This window comes from Sciurus carolinensis, chromosome 5, assembly GCF_902686445.1.
Source record: "Sciurus carolinensis chromosome 5, mSciCar1.2, whole genome shotgun sequence".
NCBI lineage: Eukaryota > Metazoa > Chordata > Mammalia > Rodentia > Sciuridae > Sciurus > Sciurus carolinensis.
Window position 1 is genome coordinate 149,107,473 of NC_062217.1, and position 19,129 is coordinate 149,126,601.

A 19,129-nucleotide genomic window follows, 5' to 3' on the forward strand; every position below is an offset into this window, starting at 1 on the left:
AGTAGTTCAACCAGCAGATACAGCGTAGGGATGCTGCAAACGCCAACACCACGTCGTCCCTGCCCCAGCCTCTGGGAAATGCTAATGAGAGCTCCCGTAACTTCTGGTCTGTCATTGGCCAAAGGGAATTTGGTGCCACCTCGTCCTGCCATTGCCATTGGCTGGACGCAATCTGCTGTTCCCTTTGCTGCCAACTCCTCGCTCGCCTCCCCTCCTTTTCTCCTTCTCCACTTCTCCAAGTTCCTTGGCCTCGGTCCGCACCCGCGACTTCGGGTGCACCCGGGAGGTTTCTCTCTGGAAGGAGAGGACTTGGTTCGGCACTGGGATGGGTTACAAGCCTTGTACCGGTCCCCTGCTCACAATGAATGGTTGGCACTGCTAAAATTGCACTGGGAACAGTGGGGGAAGCCACGGTGGCCCCCAACACTCAACTCCATCCTGTCTTCTCCTTCTCCCAGACGCGTGGGAGGGGAGACTTGGCTTTCATCCGGAGTCCCCCAGAAAGGTCCGCGGTGCAGTACGCCTCCTACCCTGGGAGCTCGGGCCTGACGCTTGGGCAAACAATGGCTCTGCCAGGTCCCCCAGCTCCAGGATACTATAACCCGAGACCTCCCAGAACTCTGGCCATACGTGCAGACTCGCACTGATCTGTGTGCCTGCATGACCGCACCCCGCTCAGTCAGCGGGCACATTCTGCAGGGAACGTTCACCGCCAGACATCAGTGGACAATCCCGTCCCTCCCCCATGCCTCCTGAATGCGTGCGGTTTGGAGATTCTTCTGATTGTCAGGTTGGAATTTTTGAGTCTTCTACATGGAAAAAGGCAGGAAGCACAGACAGGTGTTTGCGCTCAGCAGTAAGGCAAAGGACTAGAGGGTTCAAGGAGTTCCTGGAGAGGGGGAAACGCAGGACAAATGGGGTCCTTGACTTACGTGTTGGAAAGAATTCCAGTCCGCTCCAGTTAGAGACAGACAGATTTATTTAGGAAACTAAATACACATTCAAGAGAGACAGTAGGCTATCTCAAGTAAAGGAAGGAATACACACTCAAGGGAGAATGTGGGACATCCTTAGAGCGACAGATGCTTTTAGGGTTCTCAGGTTCTTCTTTTAAAGGATATTTGTGAGGGGTGGGCATGGGAAGATCCGTGAAGATGACATCAATCTGTGGATCACAAGGATATTTTTGGTCTTTCTTGAGGTCTTTAGGCTGATGTAGTCTTCATTATCTTATTAGTAGATAGTCATTGGAAAGCATATTACAGGTTTTTTTTAAAAAAAATTTTTAGTTGTATATAGACACGATACCTTTATTTTACTTATTTGTTTTAATGTGAAGCTGAGGATTGAACTCAGTGCCTCACATGGGCCAGACAAGTCATCTACCACTGAGCTACAACCCCAGTCCTAGGTTTCTTAAATATCAAGTGTCTCTCTCCCTCCCTCTCCCTCTCCTCTCTCTCTCTCTCTCTCTCTCTCTCTCTCTCTCTCTCTCTCTCTCCTCTCCTCTCCCTCTCTCCTTTTGGCCCCCTCTCTCTGTGTATGTACTGGGAGTTGAACCTGGGGTGCTTTCCCACTGAGCTGTATCCCCAGCTGTTTTTATTTTGAGACAGGATCTCATTAAGTTGTTTAGGGACTCACTAAGTTGCTGAGGCTGGCTTTGAACCTGTGATCCTCCTGCTTCAGCCTCCCAAGTTGCTGGATTCCAGGTGTGTGCCACCATGCCCAGATCAAATCTCTTTTTTGCTTTATCTTTTGCATGGGCTAATTAACAGTGCACAAGGTAATTTTTATAAGTGGGTAAATTTATGGTAATTCTAAGATTTAAAAATTTCCCAGGACTGGAAAGGCATGTGCAACTTCAAATTTAAAGTACATTTCTGTGTTCTTCTTTTATGTGTCCTTTCTTCCTACTTTTTATTTCTTCTACCTCAATATGTGGAATAAAAGTAGAGAGCAGGTATTGAAAGAACCCTGCAAGCCAATTCACAAGAGTCATTTTGATTAACAACCTCACTGTGAACCTGTGAGGTGGATACTGCATGATTTCATTTTAAAGAGGAGGAACATGAGATGGAGAGATCAAATGATGTGCCTGCCATTGCAGCAGTCTCCTCGTGTAGCTAGGTGGTGGAGCTAGGATACTGAGCACCAAAATGTGATGCTAGAGTCCTAGGATTCTGTTGCCCTGGGACTTTACAGTGCTCTGACCTCACAGACCCTTCCATCAGGACATAATTTCAGGGTCTGTCAAGCCCTAGCAGGAGAGCTTGGAGCCAGGTGGACTCTACACTCACCCAGGCTGCTTCCAAGCCTAGGTCTCCCCATTGGTGTCCCATACTCTTCTGGGAAGAGGGGGAGCTAAGGAGTTCTGTGCAATGACTGGTTTCTGAGGAAAAGAGGCACCTGGGATTGCCTGGGAGCAGGACAGAACTCTGCCTTCTGGTCTCAGGGGCAGGCCAACTCCCTGACCAGTGGCCAGGCATCTCCATTCCATTCCTGGCTCCCTGGCCAGTGGGAAGGTGCTGAATGAGGCTAGGTGATCTCAGAGATGGGAGCTTATGTGGTGATGGCTCAGAAGTGTCATGTGGAATCCAAGTCCACCTGTGCTGTTCCTCTTCAGGTTCTCTCAGCAAGGTCAGCTCTGCTAAATTCCTCTGCCAACTGCAGGTTTGCACTTTGTCTAATCCATGAGGACTGATAAAACAAACTAACATAGACTGGATGACAACAGAAAAGTAATTCTCACAGTTCTGGAAAGTGGAAGTCTAGATCAAAGCCCCAGCAGATTGATGTCTGATGAGGATTTTCCTCCTGGTTACAGAGAGCCTTCTTCACATGGGGAAGGTGTAAGATTAGTCTTTGGAGTCTCTTTTTGTAATGACACTTATGTCATTTATGGGGGCTCCACCCTCATGACCTAATCACCTACCAAGCCTCCACTCAAAATACTCTCACATGTGGGATTAGGTTTCAGTGTATGGATTGGGGGTGGAGGGCAATAACAGTTAGTGTATGGCACTCTTACAAGGGGAAGATTCAAGATTTTAGGGTGTGTCCTTGGCTGTACCAGAAGATGGCTCTCCCTTTGAGACCAATTTTCTGTATATTTGACAGTCAAAATATGTTTGACCCTCATTTCCTCCAGACACTGAACTTTATCAGGCAACAATGAGAAAAACCAGGATCCGCTGGAACCTGAATTCACTTAGCCTCTGGTACACAGAACTGCTGGTATCACTATTTAGGATTGGTGAAGTTTCTTAGACCAACGACTGTGTCATTCACTTTGTGATAGAGGAAAAAAGAGGAGACCTGCCAAGACAATGTAGAACAGGAGTCCTGTATTTCTCTCCAAAGACAGGCTGCTGTCCTGTGGAGAAAGCTCTGGACATCTAGAAAAGGTCTGAGTTAGGGAGAATGAGTTTTAGGAAGAAGTCAGAGCCCATTTTGACATTGATGACCAAGCCAGAATGGTTACTGGTTTGTCCTGTGTGTATCATGTGTCTGTCACTGTTTCACCCATTACTTTGGATCCTCAGGAGCTCACCCCTGCCCACAAAATAAGGTTACGTGGTAGTAGTAATGTTATGGGGGAAGTGTGAGGCTTGGCATAAGGAAATATTATGTCAGTGTCAAATTAGAACTTATGATCATGACTTGTTTACAATAGAATTTATGACTCAGTTGATAAGTGTTTTAGTGTAGAAGTGAAAAATACAGAATATGCTTGGGAGATGGAGATTGGTGCTATAAATATTCCTGTTTGAAAAGGGTACAAGATTCTGTGGCAGTTATAAATTTTCATTTTGATTCTTCAACTCAAGAGAACAACAACAAAAAAGCTATCTTAGGTAAGTAAGTTGTCAGTGGCAAGAATGAATAGAAATCAATCTCCTTCAGGCCTTCTCAAGTCTGACTTGAATCGTTCATAAGCATTTCAGGATTGGGAGTGCAACTCTATGCTTGGAAAACATTCTCACACCACCATATCTCTGGTGTTGTGACACTTCAGCACAGAAGTACTGAGGTACCTTTACTCGACATAGCGCATGATCCAGTGACACTACTGACCCAGAGGAATAGTTCATTGCTGTTTTGTGCAGGGATTTTAATGGTAACCTCAGCCACACTTGTGGCTAGGTAAGCACTCCACCACTGAGCTACATTTCCAGCCCCCGAATATTTTCATTTGATTTTTCTAACCATGGATTTGTTTCCCTTTCCAGCGAGATTTCCTCCACTTTTGAGGCTCTGGTGGGCTATACATCTCAAGTGACAAAGATCAAACCAGCACTCTGACTTGGATTCTAAATTTGTTTCCTAATCAGGGGCCCTAGATCAGCAAAAGGAACAAATTGTCCCCAAAATTATGATTAACAGCTTCTCTATGTAAAGAACTCTTATAGATTGACAAACATAACTAAAGTTCAAAATGATGAAAGAGGCAAGGGAACTGAATAGGCACTTCGTAAGAGAAGAGATATGGGTGGTATACAACCACTTAGCAAATGTTGAACTTGACTAATTATTTTTTTAAAATTTCAATGATAAGTGATCGATCCCAAATAAAGACTTGACAATGTTCAATATTGTGGAGGATGAGACAAACATTCTTTAAAATGCTGGTAGCAGGACAAATTGATTCACAAACATATGTGCCACAACATTATTTATAATATTAAATAATAATGTAATAAATCACAATATTATAAATGATAAACAAAAATGAGATTAGGATTTAGCTATACTTTATATTACAATATATTGGACATGTGTATATATCTACATATCATATATATATATATATAAAACATACTACATCAATAAAAATATTGTTCAATGGGCTGAGGGTGTAGATCAGTGGTAGAGTTCTTGTTTAGCATGCCCTGGTTTTGATGCCCAGCACTACAAAAAGAATATTGTTTAAGAAATATTTCTAATGACATTAGAATATACTCATGGTAAAATGTTCACATATATTTATGTAAAAATATTTATTTTTGCTGTGATCTCAATAATGTAAAATATTATAATAGAAGAAAATAAAATGCCAGACTGAGGTATTGGTTCTGAAATTTACTGCAATGTCAGGTAATTTTTCTTTGTTCGGTGAGTTTCAATATTGTCACCTGTAAACAAAAACACTAATATTTGTTTAGCAAGTTGTTGCCAATGTTTAATGAGGTTTAAGTTTGTTAGTCCTGTATTGGACACATAGTAAGTTGCAAATATTATTTCATTTATACCTACATTTCATTTTTGTTTGCAAAGTGCTTGTGTTTGTGCTCTTAATGTCCTTCTCCAACCTTAATTCTCACTTTCCTCTTGATATAACTTGTACCTTCATCAAGCTGCACTTACACAGATTCCTATACTTGATCTTAGTCACAAGTCCAAGAAGTAATAGTTTCTAAACATACTTCTAAACTTTTCTTCTATTCTAAAATTTTCTTCCACTCCTTTCTTCTTATCAAAGTGTTACTCATGATTCAACAATTCCACTCTTAAGTATATACCCAAGAGAAGGGAAAACAAATGTACACACACATATACACACACACACACAAAAAAAAACTTGTATATTAATACATAAGGAAGCTTTTTTCACAACAGCCCAAAGTGGAAACAGTGGAAATATCTATGCACTAATGGGTAAATTGGAAGAGGTGTATTCACACAATGGATTATTATTTAGCACTAAAAAAGAATGAAGTACTGGCACATGCTACAACATACATGAACCTTGAAAATAGAATGCTAAATGACAGAAGCCAGTTGCAAAGGACCATATAGTGCATGATTCTTTTTATATGAAATGTCTAGAATAAGCAAATTTATAGGGACATAAAGCAGACTAGTGGTTGTCCAGGGTCTGGATGGAATTAGTGGTGGTGGTGGAGGAGTGACAGGTAAAGAATGTACCATTTCTTCGGGGGGTAATGAAGAAGTTGTAAAACTGTGATCAATCTTGCAAATACACTAAAAGTCATTAAAAGTGTGATTTAAATGGATAAATTGTATACTAAAGAAATTATCTCAAAATACCTTGTAGCTACTGTCAAATCAACCACTGTCATCCTGAGATCGTCAGCTTGCTCAAGTAAACAAGCACTCTGAGATACGTAGTTATGCAACCAGGCCCACTATCTGTCCATCCACATTGCACATGGCATTGAAGAATAGGGACCGGAGGTCAGAACTACAGAAACTGCCTTCATAACCCTGGGCCTGTTGGGCTTTCCCATGGCAAAGGACAATGTGGGGAGGGAACATAGCAAGCCAGTCCTCTTGACCCAGCGTTAACCCCAGCCTGTTCTCTGGGCACAGAGAAAGGGGCAGGGCTCTCCTGGGATGTGGGCTCTTCCCTGTCCAATGGTCCTAGCTGAATCTCAGGCACCAGACAAACAGGAGATGGTACGAGTAGATTCCCTCTCCTCCTAACCAGGAAATAGGGCCCAGGATGGCCTGCCTTTCTGCAGCCTATCTGAGCAACACTGGCTCTGGAAATGGGGACCCACTGCTAGGAGCACACCATTCACTCATTCACAGAATGTTTATGAACCACCCACAAGGGAAAGAATGGAGGTCCCAGGAGCTCCCCTTGGGCAGTTCTCATAGTGAATGACATGCTGATGGGACCTCACCACAGGCCATTGTAGACTCCAGAGGAAAGACACAGGCCAGACCAGCCTGGGAGAAGCAGGGAAGAGATGCTGGTGAGAAATTGGAAGGGGCCATTGGCATTAGGTGTGAAGAGCAGATACAGGGCAGGGGCCCACAAGAGGGAAAGAGACTCTAACCTGACACTTCACAGATCAGGACCCTCAAACATGGCTCCTCTCAGACCCCAGGCATGAGAGATGGTGCCACAGGTCCCCAGCTGGGCAGCCTGGATCAAGAAGAGGTCAATGCACTCTCCTGGCCTGCCCTTTGCTCTACAGTAACCTCACCCACACTGATGTCACCCATGCTTTCCACTGACAGCACTCAGCTTGCCACAGAAGGGCTGCAAGGGCCAGAGGACAGCTGGCATTGTCCTAAGTCAAGCTTCCCAACCAGGAGTCCGTGTCTCCCCATCTCGCCCCTCTGTGCCAAGGTATCCACCTGGGGATTGGGCGTTGATTGCGCCTCCCTGTGCCCACTGGAAAGTCCATGCTCCGCTCTGTGTGGAAGATGGAGCCAGAGCTCTGCTGCCACCCTGGGGAGCTCACAGATTTCTAAGAAAAATGGGACAAAACACAATAGCAAACCTCACAGGCCAGCATCTAACGGGCACAGAGTGTAAACACACCATATTAAATGGGTGGGAGTTCAGGGAAGGGAAAGAGGGGCCCTTCTCAAGAGAGGCCTGGGTAGACGAGAGAATGGCGAGCGATGCGCAGTACTTTAAGCTTCTCTTTACATGCACTGTGCTGGGTGCTCTGACAATCTAGTAACATCTGCCCACAAATTACCCCCACTTTGCAAGGCTCAGCAAAGGTTGCTGGGCAGGAAATGCTATGGCAAGAATGTGCCAGAACCTAATATCTGCCAGGTGTGTGCAGGAACTCTGCATATTTTGTCTGGCAAGTAGCTCTTTCCAACTGCAGAACAAACATGCCATGCAGAGTCAGAAGGACACTCACTGTGCCCTGCTTCTCCTGTGTCCACCACCACCCTCCCCTCACCAGGGCCCCACTCCGGGTTGCAGACTCCCTGGAAACTGGGCAAGGTACAGTTTGGAAGACTCACTGGCCACCTGGAGGCATCGTACTTCTACTCCATGGCCCCACTGCACCTTTCTCACTCTCCCCCATCCCAGAGGGAAAAGGGGAATCCCAGGCAAGTCCTCAGCATTGCCCTTGGCATCCAAAGTATTAGTGACTGCAATCCTGGTGAATTTCCAAGCTTCTTTCTACTGATTCCCCACCAGGATTTAGCTGAATTCCCTTTCAAAATCCAAAGTTATTTCCTTTCACTTCCCAAGGGAACTCTGAATGTGCAATGTTATCTGGTCCAGACATGCTTTTGGAGAATCCTTGAATTTCTCATGTCCTCCTTTCATGCAGCAACCCAGAGAGCCACCTAGCATTCATCTCCCTTCAGCTAAGAACCAGCAAGATGGGGAGGAGCCACGTCCCCACACACAGCAGGCCCCTCAGTCCCACCTAAAATCTTGCAGCCTTTAGAGCCTCACAGAGGCCCAAGGGAGAACAGGGACCTGTCAGTTCCCAGGACATGCCAGGCATCCAGCATTCCTGTCCTCTAATATTTTTTTCACTACACTTCAACTTTCTCTAGTCAAAGGCCAATGTCTTCTTCTTGATACCCCAGAATTACATGGACCTCTGGGCCACTTGGCTAAGTAAGCTTCAACTATCCAATGATGTAAGTTGGCCTTGGTGTCAAGGGAGGGTCACCTGAGAAACAGGAAACCTAGAGAAAAGATGGGACTGATGCCAGCCAATTATCTTCCTGCCAGGACAGGCTGGTACCCAGGCCTGTGAATAGGGACTGAGCCAACAGACAGGTAATCCCATTACCCCTTCATGGTTTAGGACTATACACACAAAGGCGTCAAAGGCAAAGGAATGAAAGAACCAGGGCTTGCTTGGAGATAGAGTATCTAGATTCATTCAGAAGAGTAGGAACAGAGTCTCATTCAGGCGTGGGAGGAGCCTGTGAATAAGTCACTGGGAAGGATTGGGAGAACAGTGTGAGATCGGCACAGTAGGGGAGATGTGAGGGGTAAATTGTCTCCCCCAGAGGTTGGAGCAGACATGGCACTTAGTAAAGAGTCTTGAGGATGGAGGCTGCCCCTTCTCCAAAGGAGGGCATAGAGGCCCTGAGGATGGGCCTCGTAGACTGATCTGTATTGAGAAAATGATTGACCAGGAGCATTCATGTGGGCCCACACATCCCATGGCCTCTCCCAGCCCAGAATCAGCCAGGCTGATTCTGTGTATAGTCCTAAACCATGAAGGGGTAATGGGATTACCTGTCTGTTGGCTCAGTCCCTATTCACAGGCCTGGGTACCAGCCTGTCCTGGCAGGAAGATAATTGGCTGGCATCAGCCCCATCTTTTCTCTAGGCAATCCCATTCCTGTGATACACAGGACTCCCCTGGTGGCTTATTTTGTTTCCCTAAAGGTCTCACCAACCCTTTCCTGGGCTTTACTGCAGTCATTACCCCATCTCTCCTCCCTTCCCCCAGCTAGCTCTCTGAGGGTCAGCTGCACATCATGGCTGACAGCCCTGGTCTAACTCAACCCCCTCCCTCTGTTCTCTCAGTGTTTCCCTCACTGAAAGTCATGCCACTTGCCCATTCTCAGGTCTGCTTCTCAGAGGACCCAGCTTCACACAGAACTCTACCAGGCCTCTGGAATGATCAATTCCTGTGGGTTAGAACCTGTTGACAGGAGCAGACATGAGCCTGCAGTGTTGCTCAGAGGAAGAGGGTAAGTAGCAGGAAAGAGCTGGGGAGAAACATGGTTCCAGGATAGGGACATTCTGAGTGCACAGTCCTTCAAACAATTTTGTGTTTTTCCTTCAGAAAAGAGCAGTCCCTCTGTACCGAGGGAGAGGGGGTGATTCTTCTGCTGCCACTTGGTGGTCCTGACTGGTAAAGCACTTTCATGGTCTCTGCTGTACTGTGGTTCTGTTGGACAGGAAAGGAGTGGAGAATTTGATGGTGTTTGGGGTCCTTTCCCTGGAGGAATCCCAGCTTCCAAACTTGATGCTCAAACTTTTCTCCTTAAAATCAGTACCATAGTTTCACGTATGTCTTACCCCCAAACAGCCCATCTGTTTTCAGACAATTTTCACAAATTATAACTTTGATTCCATTACTGTTTAGAAATCATCTTTGTCCTTCTATTGCATAATGAGTCAAATGACTGGCATTTCAGGCCTTTCGTCTTTGCTCCCAACCCTTGTAGGAGACTCACTTCCTATTCTTTAGCCAAGGTGGAACTGACCTTCTGGAAAGCTCTGTAATCTTCCTCACTGCCTGCCCTTGCTGTATTGCTTTTCCTGGATGCAGAGGGGAAGTCAGTATCTTGTCCATGACAATCTTGATTCTGAAGACTGATTCAACCAGAAGTTGTCTCTCTGATCCTCAGTTTCTTTGCCTGGATAGCAGAGATAATAAAAATCCACCCCAGAAGATCCTGTGAGAATTACCTATCTCATGCACTATAAAATGTCTGGCCTTTGGATAGTTAATAGATGGAAACTATACTTTATTTTTGTTTCTTCAAACATTACCCACACTTCAAAGTCCACCTCAATGACCATTTCCTTCCAAATTCCCTTCCTGACTCTCCCACTTCCTGGCCTAATCTCTCTCCTTCCTCTGAACCACTGTTAGCTGCTGTCTCTCAAGCTGCTGTTCCCACACTTGTCACTCATTTCACCCATACTCCTCCCAGCTGGGATCTCCATGGAAGTGGTCATCAGTACAGTGTCTTGGTGCAAGGAGGTGATAAGCAAACCTGCCACACTGTGGCTTCCAGGTCAAGGATGGAAGTGGAGAGCTGGTGCAGTGAAGACCAGCCGCCGGGAATTGCTCTGAGTCTGGGATCAAAAAAGCACCTGTAATTACATCATCCAGAGACAATCACTCCTAATTTCTAATTAGCTTTACTCTCTGTGTTCATGTAATTATAATATACACATAAAATTACTGTTACATTGTAGGTGTGTATTCTAGTATTTTCTACACAACTTGTGAGGACCATTTTTTCAAGACATTAAATATCATCCATTAACGTTGCCATGTCTGCATATTTGCTCATCGTATGAGTGTATCATAATTTATTTAATCTTTTTTATCATTGGATATTTAGGTTTCCCTTTTCCAGCTTTAAAAGAAATTGTCATCAAAGATGCTCACAGAACTATCAGGATAGAGTCTTGGATTTGGGATTATGGGCTCAAGGGAATGAAATAAAAAAGCTCTTGCTTCTCAATTCACATCCAGGAAAGTGTTACTTCTAGGTAGTTTCACCAGCTGCTCTAGATGTTTACAAATGTCCATCTCTTTCCCAGGTTCTGAGGAGAAAACCCAGCTCAGGAATGGAAAATGCTTGGCTCTGTGTTTGCAAGAATCGATGGGCAGCGGGGTCACATTCCAGTGACCTCGTGGCTCCATGTGCTGCGTTCAGGCTTTCTTACAGTGTTGTAGGCATCTGATCTTTGTTTCATCTTGTAATTTGGTCTGTTTCTCTGTGCTTATTAGCAGTAAAATATTTTTGACTCTCAGAAAACCTTATTTGCTGCAGGGATAAGAAGTTGGAAAAGAAGTAGAAATCATTATTCTACTCCAGTAACAGCAGAAAGTGGCTCTCCTGTTGTGTATCCTCAGAGCTCCCTGTGGCTCTCCTTCACAGTGCTTTGAGTGACCCCAGGCCATGAATTACTTGTGTGAGTGTCTGTTACCTGACTGTCCCACCACAATGGAAGTTCCACGTGTAAGGCAGGGGCACGTGGTCTTGCTTGTGGCTTTGTCTCTGGAGCTAAGCATCAGTGCATAGTTGGGCTGTGAATTCAGACTGCAGTGAGAACACCACCTGGAAGGATAGATGTCACATCCAGTCACAGGGCCATCAGAGACTGGGACAATGAGGCGTCTTGGGTGACAATCCTGAGACCCTGAAATGGTGCTGGCAGAGTGCGTCCCAGGAAGATGTCCTGCAGCTTCAATCTGTCCTCTTCACAGGCTTTGGGCACACAGGGGGTGTTGCACCAGGAGGTGGGGGGGGGTGTTGGTGAGAGGTTCTGCAAGAAAGAAGAATCACCTTCTCTAGGGTGCTCTCCCCAGGCCCTGGGGACATTCCCTTTCTCTCTCAAGTCTTTCTTAAACCTCTGGTCCCCATGTCGTGAGTCTGCCTTTCTTTCTAGCCTGCATTTCAAATGTACATGGACCTCTTTCCATCCCCACTCCACTCAGTCTAACATCAAATCATCATTCTACTTCTCTGCAGAAGCTGTAGGAAGAGCTGGCCATTCTAGCTGTGTCAGGTAGGAACTGTTTAGACGTGATAGTGCTGATGGATTGCTTGGGTGTTCATGAGCACATGGTATCTTACCTCACTCAGCAGGGAGGCAGGATCATGGCCACAGAACAAGTTTCCATGGACTTAGGGAACTGAAGACCTACTTACTTATTTCTGTTGCTGGCATCATCTGTCTCCCACCTTGGTTTGATTGGTTCCTTTCTCTATGTAATCTTCCACAGAAGACGTGGACAGATAGGTGTGGATATCTAGGAGAATCCTCTAGAATTGGAAAGGAAGCTGCAGATCTCATTCAAAAAGGATCCCTTTAGGGACATGGAAAATGCAAAATGTATTCAATAGGATTTGTGAATTAGGGGAGGTGATAGGAGAGAAGGAGAAGGACAAAGCACGTCATTTTGGGCTGTGGGGCTCTTCTAGCCTATTTTCTTGGTTTTTTTCTTGGTTTCCTGGGTGGGAAGAGCTGCCACAGGACTTAATAAACCACCACTTCCCAGTGGGCATGGCTGGTTCATTTTGAGGTATCGAGCAGGGGTTTGTAGAAGTATTGCAGAGATAAGCAGCCTAGTGTCTATTGCATAGAAACAGGTGGTAAAGATGGCCTTGGATGTACACCACTTGGATCTGTCTGCTTGGTCTGCTATGTTTGGAGCTACGAACTTTGGTATCCTAATTTTAGTCTTCTTTCTGCAGAGATGACTAGTGGTATGTTGATGAAACTCAGTCTTATGCCCAGGGTTCTTTCTTATGGACAAGATATCTCCCATGTCTTCCATTAACACTCTGCCATAGTGAGACATGGTTACACTGGAGTGTGTCCTGTTGTCTGTGCTAATTGGGGTGAAGGGATAAGAATGAATATGTAGAATATAGGAGGTGGTTTGAAGTTTGCTATTTCCTGCAGAAATTGGACTGTGCATCTCCCCAGGTTTCCTTTTCCTAGAATATGGAAGGGAACTTATCCCACATGGGTTCTAGAGAACTTCTAGGAAGATGAACCCTAAGTTTCCCTCCTTGGGACTCTGCTGTCTCTGGGCAATTGTCAGAATCTAGTGCAGCAGGTAACCCCGAAGAAGCTGGTTGGGATGGCCGTGATATGAAAAGGAAGTACACACGGGCTGCAGAAATAGTTGTGCTCCTCCTAGTGTCTACATGAGGATAGCATGTCACCAACTTATCACAGCAAAGGGATGGGACCAATTCACCAAGTGGGCTAATAGGCATCCTGTTGAAGGGGTGCATTTGGTTCTGATGGGCCACAAGTTCTGTGAGGTCATTACAAAATCCTCCAGGAAGTACTCTCATTCAAAGATTCCTTTCACTCTCTCTCTCCAGATCAGTGGTCACCATTCTGTTCTGCTGGTTCCAGCTTCTGGAAAAGGAACTATAGATGTGGACAGTTCTGGACCTGTGTGCCCCCGACACAATTTCAACAGAGTCCTGGCGAAGGTTTTGCCTTACCATGAACTGCTCTGTGTGGACTACCCAAGAATGGATCCTACGGGGAAAAAATAAAAATCATTTTGTGTTTTAGAGAACGTAGTTTATAATGCTTTCTGCAGTTTGCTATTTTAGTCTTAACAATCCTTCAGCTCTTTAGGGAAGTTATCATTATGACACTTTGCAGATAGGTCAACTAGTCTCAAAAATAACTTGTCCAGAACCATATCACTGGTAAGTTACTGAGCCAACAGTCTAATTCAAAGACAGGTGTTCAATTCAAGTTCAAATTCAAGGCTCTTAGGTCCTGTCAATGTGGTCAGGAGGTTGCCTGAGCCTCTGGTTCCCTCTGTTGCCCATTTTAACAGGAAACGTCAAGTGCCTGCAGAGTCCAGAGGATGTGGAGAAGTACCGGACACAAAATCATCAGGAGATTCCACTTGATTACCACTGTACAACTTCTTGAGTAAGTTAGACATCATCAGAATGCAGAGGACCTGCTGAGATTTCTCAAGCCATGTTGCATAACCTGTGTCCTGGGCCCATGTGGGCTGATCCACACACTAGGGATGTGTGCAATACTGAGTGGAGAAAAGCAACAGGATGTGGCCCAGCTAAATAACTATGAATAAAGCAGTCTGGCCTGGCCTTGAATTCTCAACAGGGTGATTTGTCACATGATGAACCTCCCTGAGTTCATTCAAAGCACTGCTGATTACAGACCTCCTCCAGAACTTCCAATTACCCAAAAGGAACCAGAAAACACCTCCTATTTCTTTCCCTGCTGCTCATAATCACATTGTTGGCTTCCTGTTTCTTCCCTCCGTCCCGAGGTCCAGTACTGCAAATCAGAGATGTCCTGGTGCTATTGTAGGGTGGGCAACAGGTCCCCTTTCCTTCCCACAGAGCTGATCTAACATGAAATGATTGGAACTGGTGCAGTTTCTCATCCTCTTCCCCCATGAAAAACAGGCACTTTGGGGTGTGTCTTATTGGCTGGTACAATGGAGCATGGGCACCAACCTATCTAGGAAGGTTCACTGACCAGCTCCAGTCCAAGCTGGAAGTTTACCTCCTTTCTAGTGTTTGGGACTGAGGTAGAAGTTTCATGCATCCAACAACCACTTTTTGAATCCTGTTGTAGAAGTTGCACACCTAGAACAGCACACTGAATTTTCAAGAAGCTCAGCACAGCCCTTAATCCCTTGTCTAGGATCAAGATCTCCTTATGGCGGACTCAGGGAATGCTCCCCACCCAGTCCGATGAAAGATAGGACCCCTTAGGACTAAGGCATAATCACCTCTCAAGGGAAATAGAACAGCCGAGTCAGCGCTTTGTCTTATGGGGTTTGTAGCCATACCAGAAAATTAGGAGTTAAAAGGTGAACTAGTCTCAAGGCTATGGGAGAGAGATAACACACCAGGAGATGGGAGGCTGGGAACTCGGCTCAGTTTCTGAGACCGTGGTCTGCAGAAATCCCCGCTAAAGCTACACAAAGCAGGGTCTGCATTATTCTGAAGGTAATAATTTCGGAGACTTTGCCAGATGATAAGGGGCAACTCCAGCCCGTGAGGGGCAAATGCCTACATATAATAGTTACCATAGTAACAACAGTTACATTTACCTTATTAGCATAGAAAGATGCTCACCCCTGTGTGGAGGTGTAAGACAGGAATGAGACATGTGTCACATGAAGAAGCTTGATGGAGAAGAGCACAAGCATGATGGAAGTCCCACCTCTACATGTCATGACAACAGGAGGCCCAGGTTCTACCCACCCAGGGATGACATGAAAGCTATTCCCCTTTTGTTCTTTCTTGGAGCCAGTCTCACCAGCTCCCTGTCATTGCTGTGACGCCCTTCTGGCTTGAGCAGAGGTCCCTTATAAAGCTTTGCCTGCCCTTAAATCTTTCTGAGTCCAGTGTTGGTTTCTACAACTCTGAATCCAAGAATCTGAATTTGCTTAACATTTATAGGTATAAAAGTACTTGATTATATCCCTGTTGCTTTGAAACTTGCATGGTTTTTCTTTTTCCCAACCTTTTCCCTGATCTTCTCATTCCCAATCTCTCCTCTCCAATCTTATTCCCTCTGAATCACCTTTATAAAAGACCTGGTTCCAACTGATGGGCAGAATCACAGTCTTTGGGATAGGAGTCCCCTGTTTCTCCTTTGCTAGCAAAGCAATAAACCTTCTTTTCCTTTTTCTCAAAAACCATGTCCTCATTATTGGATTGGCATCAGGGACAAGGACTGACCTTTCAGCAACAAAGGAACACTCAATACTGGAGACTTTGATGTGGATGGAGACCCTGTCCCTTAAGATCTGAGGCAGGGGCTCCTCTTGTCATTATCCTTACCCTGGCTATCGGGGTGAGGAGGGGAGGTGCCCTTCTCCACTAATGAGCAGACAGTTCAAGGGGACACCTTGAAGGAGCCCATTGGCTGAGCCTGGTAGGGAGGCAGCACCTCTCAGTCTCGGTTCCTGGCTGTGTTAGTCAGCTTTTTGTCACTGTCAACAAAATCCTGACCAGAACGACCCAGGGGAGAAAAGTTTATTTTGGCTTAGAGTTTCAGAGATTAAGTCCCTGGTGAACCCATTCCATTGTCCTGGGCCCAAGGGGAGGCAGGAAGTCAAGGTGGAAGGGTATGGGGGAGGAGGTCTTCTCTGTTCCTGGCAGCCAAGAAGCAGAAAGGAGGGGAATGGAAGGGGCCTCAGAGAAGGCAAACCTTGGCAGGGCACACCCCAGCGAGCCACCTCCTCCAGGTACGCCCCACTTGCCTACAGTTACCCCCTAACCCATCCAAAGGAGGACGGACTGATTAGGTCACATCTCTCATACTTCAATCTTCCACCTCTGAACATTCCTGCCTCAACACAGGAGCTTTGGGGGACACCTCAGATCCAAACCATAACACCAACCTTGCTTCCCACCCTAATCCATGTCGGCCCTTTGAGGTGCTTTTGGTGGAAATTAGCTCAAAACCACAATGGATTCCAGCAGCCTCAGCTCCTCCCACTGCCCTCTCATCCTCTCTTCCACTTAGAGTCAGGACACCCTCCCCAGCCACCACCTGCTCCCTGAGATTCACCTCTTAACCCAGCCCTGCTTCTGCTCTACCTGCACATCACCTTCCCCTTCCCATCACTCCGCTCTTCTAACCTGTTTCCCAGTTCCCTCACAGCCCCTTTCTAACGTGTCCCCCAAGACGAGCAGAGAGAGAAAGCTTCCCTGACAGGACTGATGGTCATCCCCATGCTCTGACCTCCCCTGTTCCTCCCCAGGCTGCCACAGATTCCCCACCTAGGAAGAAAGCAGAGGCTACTGCTCTTCAACTCTGCCTTTTCTTAACCCTCTTCTGCGTAGGCCAGGCTGTGCCTTTGTTCCCTATTTCTCCAGGTAAAAATCTCAGTGTCCGTTTGTGACTTGCCTGTGTTAGAACCTGGCCCTAAGACAGAGGTCAGTCATCCACCAGAGGGGGCACCTGGCACAGTCACCCCTTGAGATCCCAGAAGGTTCCATGAAGTAAGGTTGAAGGAGGACACAGCTGTGATGAGACCCTGGAACAGGTGCCTCCCTTTCACGATGGCTGCAGGGCAGCATCCACCTGTGTGAGCAGACTGCATCCTGGGAATTCTGTATGTATATCAACACTCAACTCCAGTTTTCTACCTTTTCCGCCTAAGGTTTTTTTTTTTTTTTGTTTTTTTTTGTTTTTTTAAAAGAACTTGTCACTGAGTTCAGTGGAAAAATGCTGTTAGAAAGACTGTTCATGAAAGTGGTTTTGCACAGAAAACAAGGGGAACCCACGTTTTAAGTTCAAGTTCCTGACACTGACTCAGCAGCCACTGTTTTTCTGCTCGAAGGTGGAAGTTTTTACCCTTCTGGAAAGAGTGGAAGATCACTCCTTTCTGCGTGGGAAAATCATTTGGTGGGCTTTTCATGGTTAGTTATCATACTTTAAGCAGCACAGGGGTGACACACTCCTGTAATCCCAACCTTGGGAGGCTGAAATAGAAGGATTGCAAGTTTAAGACCAGCCTCAGCAACTTAGTGAGGCCCTGTCTCAAAAAAATAAAAAGGGCTGGAAATGTGGTTCAGTGGCAAAGTGCCCCTGGGTTAAGTCCTCAGGACCAAAAAGAAAAAATAAACTATCATACTTTATCTGAACTATGTGTCTTTCATTTTTTCCCCAAGGCTTAATTAATATGCACCTAAAGTTGGTGACAAGGTGATGTCATGCAGTAAAAGTGGTACTTGCAGGAACGAAGAAGCAGAGATGTATATGGACTTGCAGAGTTCACCTCACAAGATTCCTCAGCAGCAGTTTAACATTGGGATTGGGTTTCCTCATCTAGTTGAAGATGATGTGATGACAGGATGTGGCCCTCACAGGTGTGAGCATTACCCCAAATGGAGCACTAGAAGTCATCATTGGTATAGAGCGTGACCAGGGCGAGCTCCTCAGCATGGGTAGGGATAGAGAGAGTGACCTGGCAGGGACCTGGAATCTGACTCTCTGCAGGAACCCCTGATCCCTGACTCTTTAGGGGCAGGAAGAAAACGATTATGGAAACTTCAACATCAGATCCCTGAGAAGAGGGTGAGAATGAAGGGTATGGTGGGGTTTCAGGGGACAGGCAGCCTGGGAAGCTTCTGTGGGGCTCTAGCTGTGCACCCAAGCTGGGAAAGCAAGTGGAAAGATGGCAGGGAAGCCTATGGCAGACAGAGTCAAAGACTGTGGGTGACAATGAAGTTGGACCACACACAGGCTACTAGGCTGTATAGATCAGGGTACAAGCTTTATTCAGTTCACTCCTTCCTTTAAAAGTTGCATGGCAAGAGGGGTTTGCCCCAATCCCTGGAGCTGCCTGTGTGTGTGTGTTGTGTGTGTGTGTGTGTGTGTGTGTGTGCGCGCGCACGCGTGCATGCGTGTGTGGTGACTGAGGATGCAACCCAGCTGTGGTGCCTCCTTACTAGATGACTCATCCTCAGCAGCCTCTGTGATTTGAGGGTGCACGAATCCTTGCAAAGTGATTTGTGAAGGTCTCATAACAGAGGTGTTGATGGGAAATGTCATCATCTCTGTGAATCATCCACCCTGTGTGGGGCCCTGGGAGCTGGACAGATGCACTTGCTTCTGGCTGGGTGCTGTGGGGACTCACTGTGCTGGCCAGAGGGAGCAGCTCTGGGTGCTTCCCTCCTACACACAGCACAGTGTGGAGGAGACTGTGTTGGGACAGTGGTCAGGTCAGAGTTCACATTGTGGGGCCGTTGGATTCAGAGACTCATTTGTTCCTCTCCTTCACATCCCATGACCCACACGCAGAGCCTCTCTCTACAGACGACTGAGACTTCTGTAGTTCCACAACAGTTTTGGAGGAATTTGGGAGTTTCCTAGCTCCCCAGGGTTATCACAAACAATTTCTGACTCCTCTGTGGCTGGAAGTAGGAAAGCTTTGGTCCTGCGGCTCAGAATTCCCATCTTCCTGTGGTCTCCACTTCCTGAAACTCAATGCACTCATAAGTGCCAGATGGTCTGTGACCTGTCAAAGTTGAGTCACAGACTCTATTCAGTAATTACAGAGTCCTGGGTGGCCAGGAGCTTCGGGGGTCATCAGTTCAAGAGTGCAGAATAGGCAGAATCCCCTTGCTTCCTGTGGGGCTCTGTCAGGTGTCCAAGCGG

At 46.2% G+C, this 19,129-nt stretch overlaps 1 long non-coding RNA gene across 4 annotated transcripts in view; it reads left to right on the forward strand.

Moving 5' to 3' along the window:
* LOC124984513 (uncharacterized) overlaps positions 1 to 13,535 on the forward strand; it is a 33,515-nt gene extending 19,980 nt beyond the window's left edge. For 3 of the 4 annotated variants that reach the window (XR_007108695.1, XR_007108694.1, XR_007108696.1), the window contains 2 exons: positions 9,316 to 9,441; positions 13,336 to 13,535. This is a non-coding gene — a long non-coding RNA (uncharacterized LOC124984513). Of the gene's footprint in view, positions 1 to 628; positions 791 to 9,315; positions 9,442 to 13,335 lie in introns of those variants that run through there. The other variant, XR_007108697.1, reaches the window with a different exon arrangement.
* The last annotated feature ends 5,594 nt before the right edge of the window (positions 13,536 to 19,129 follow it).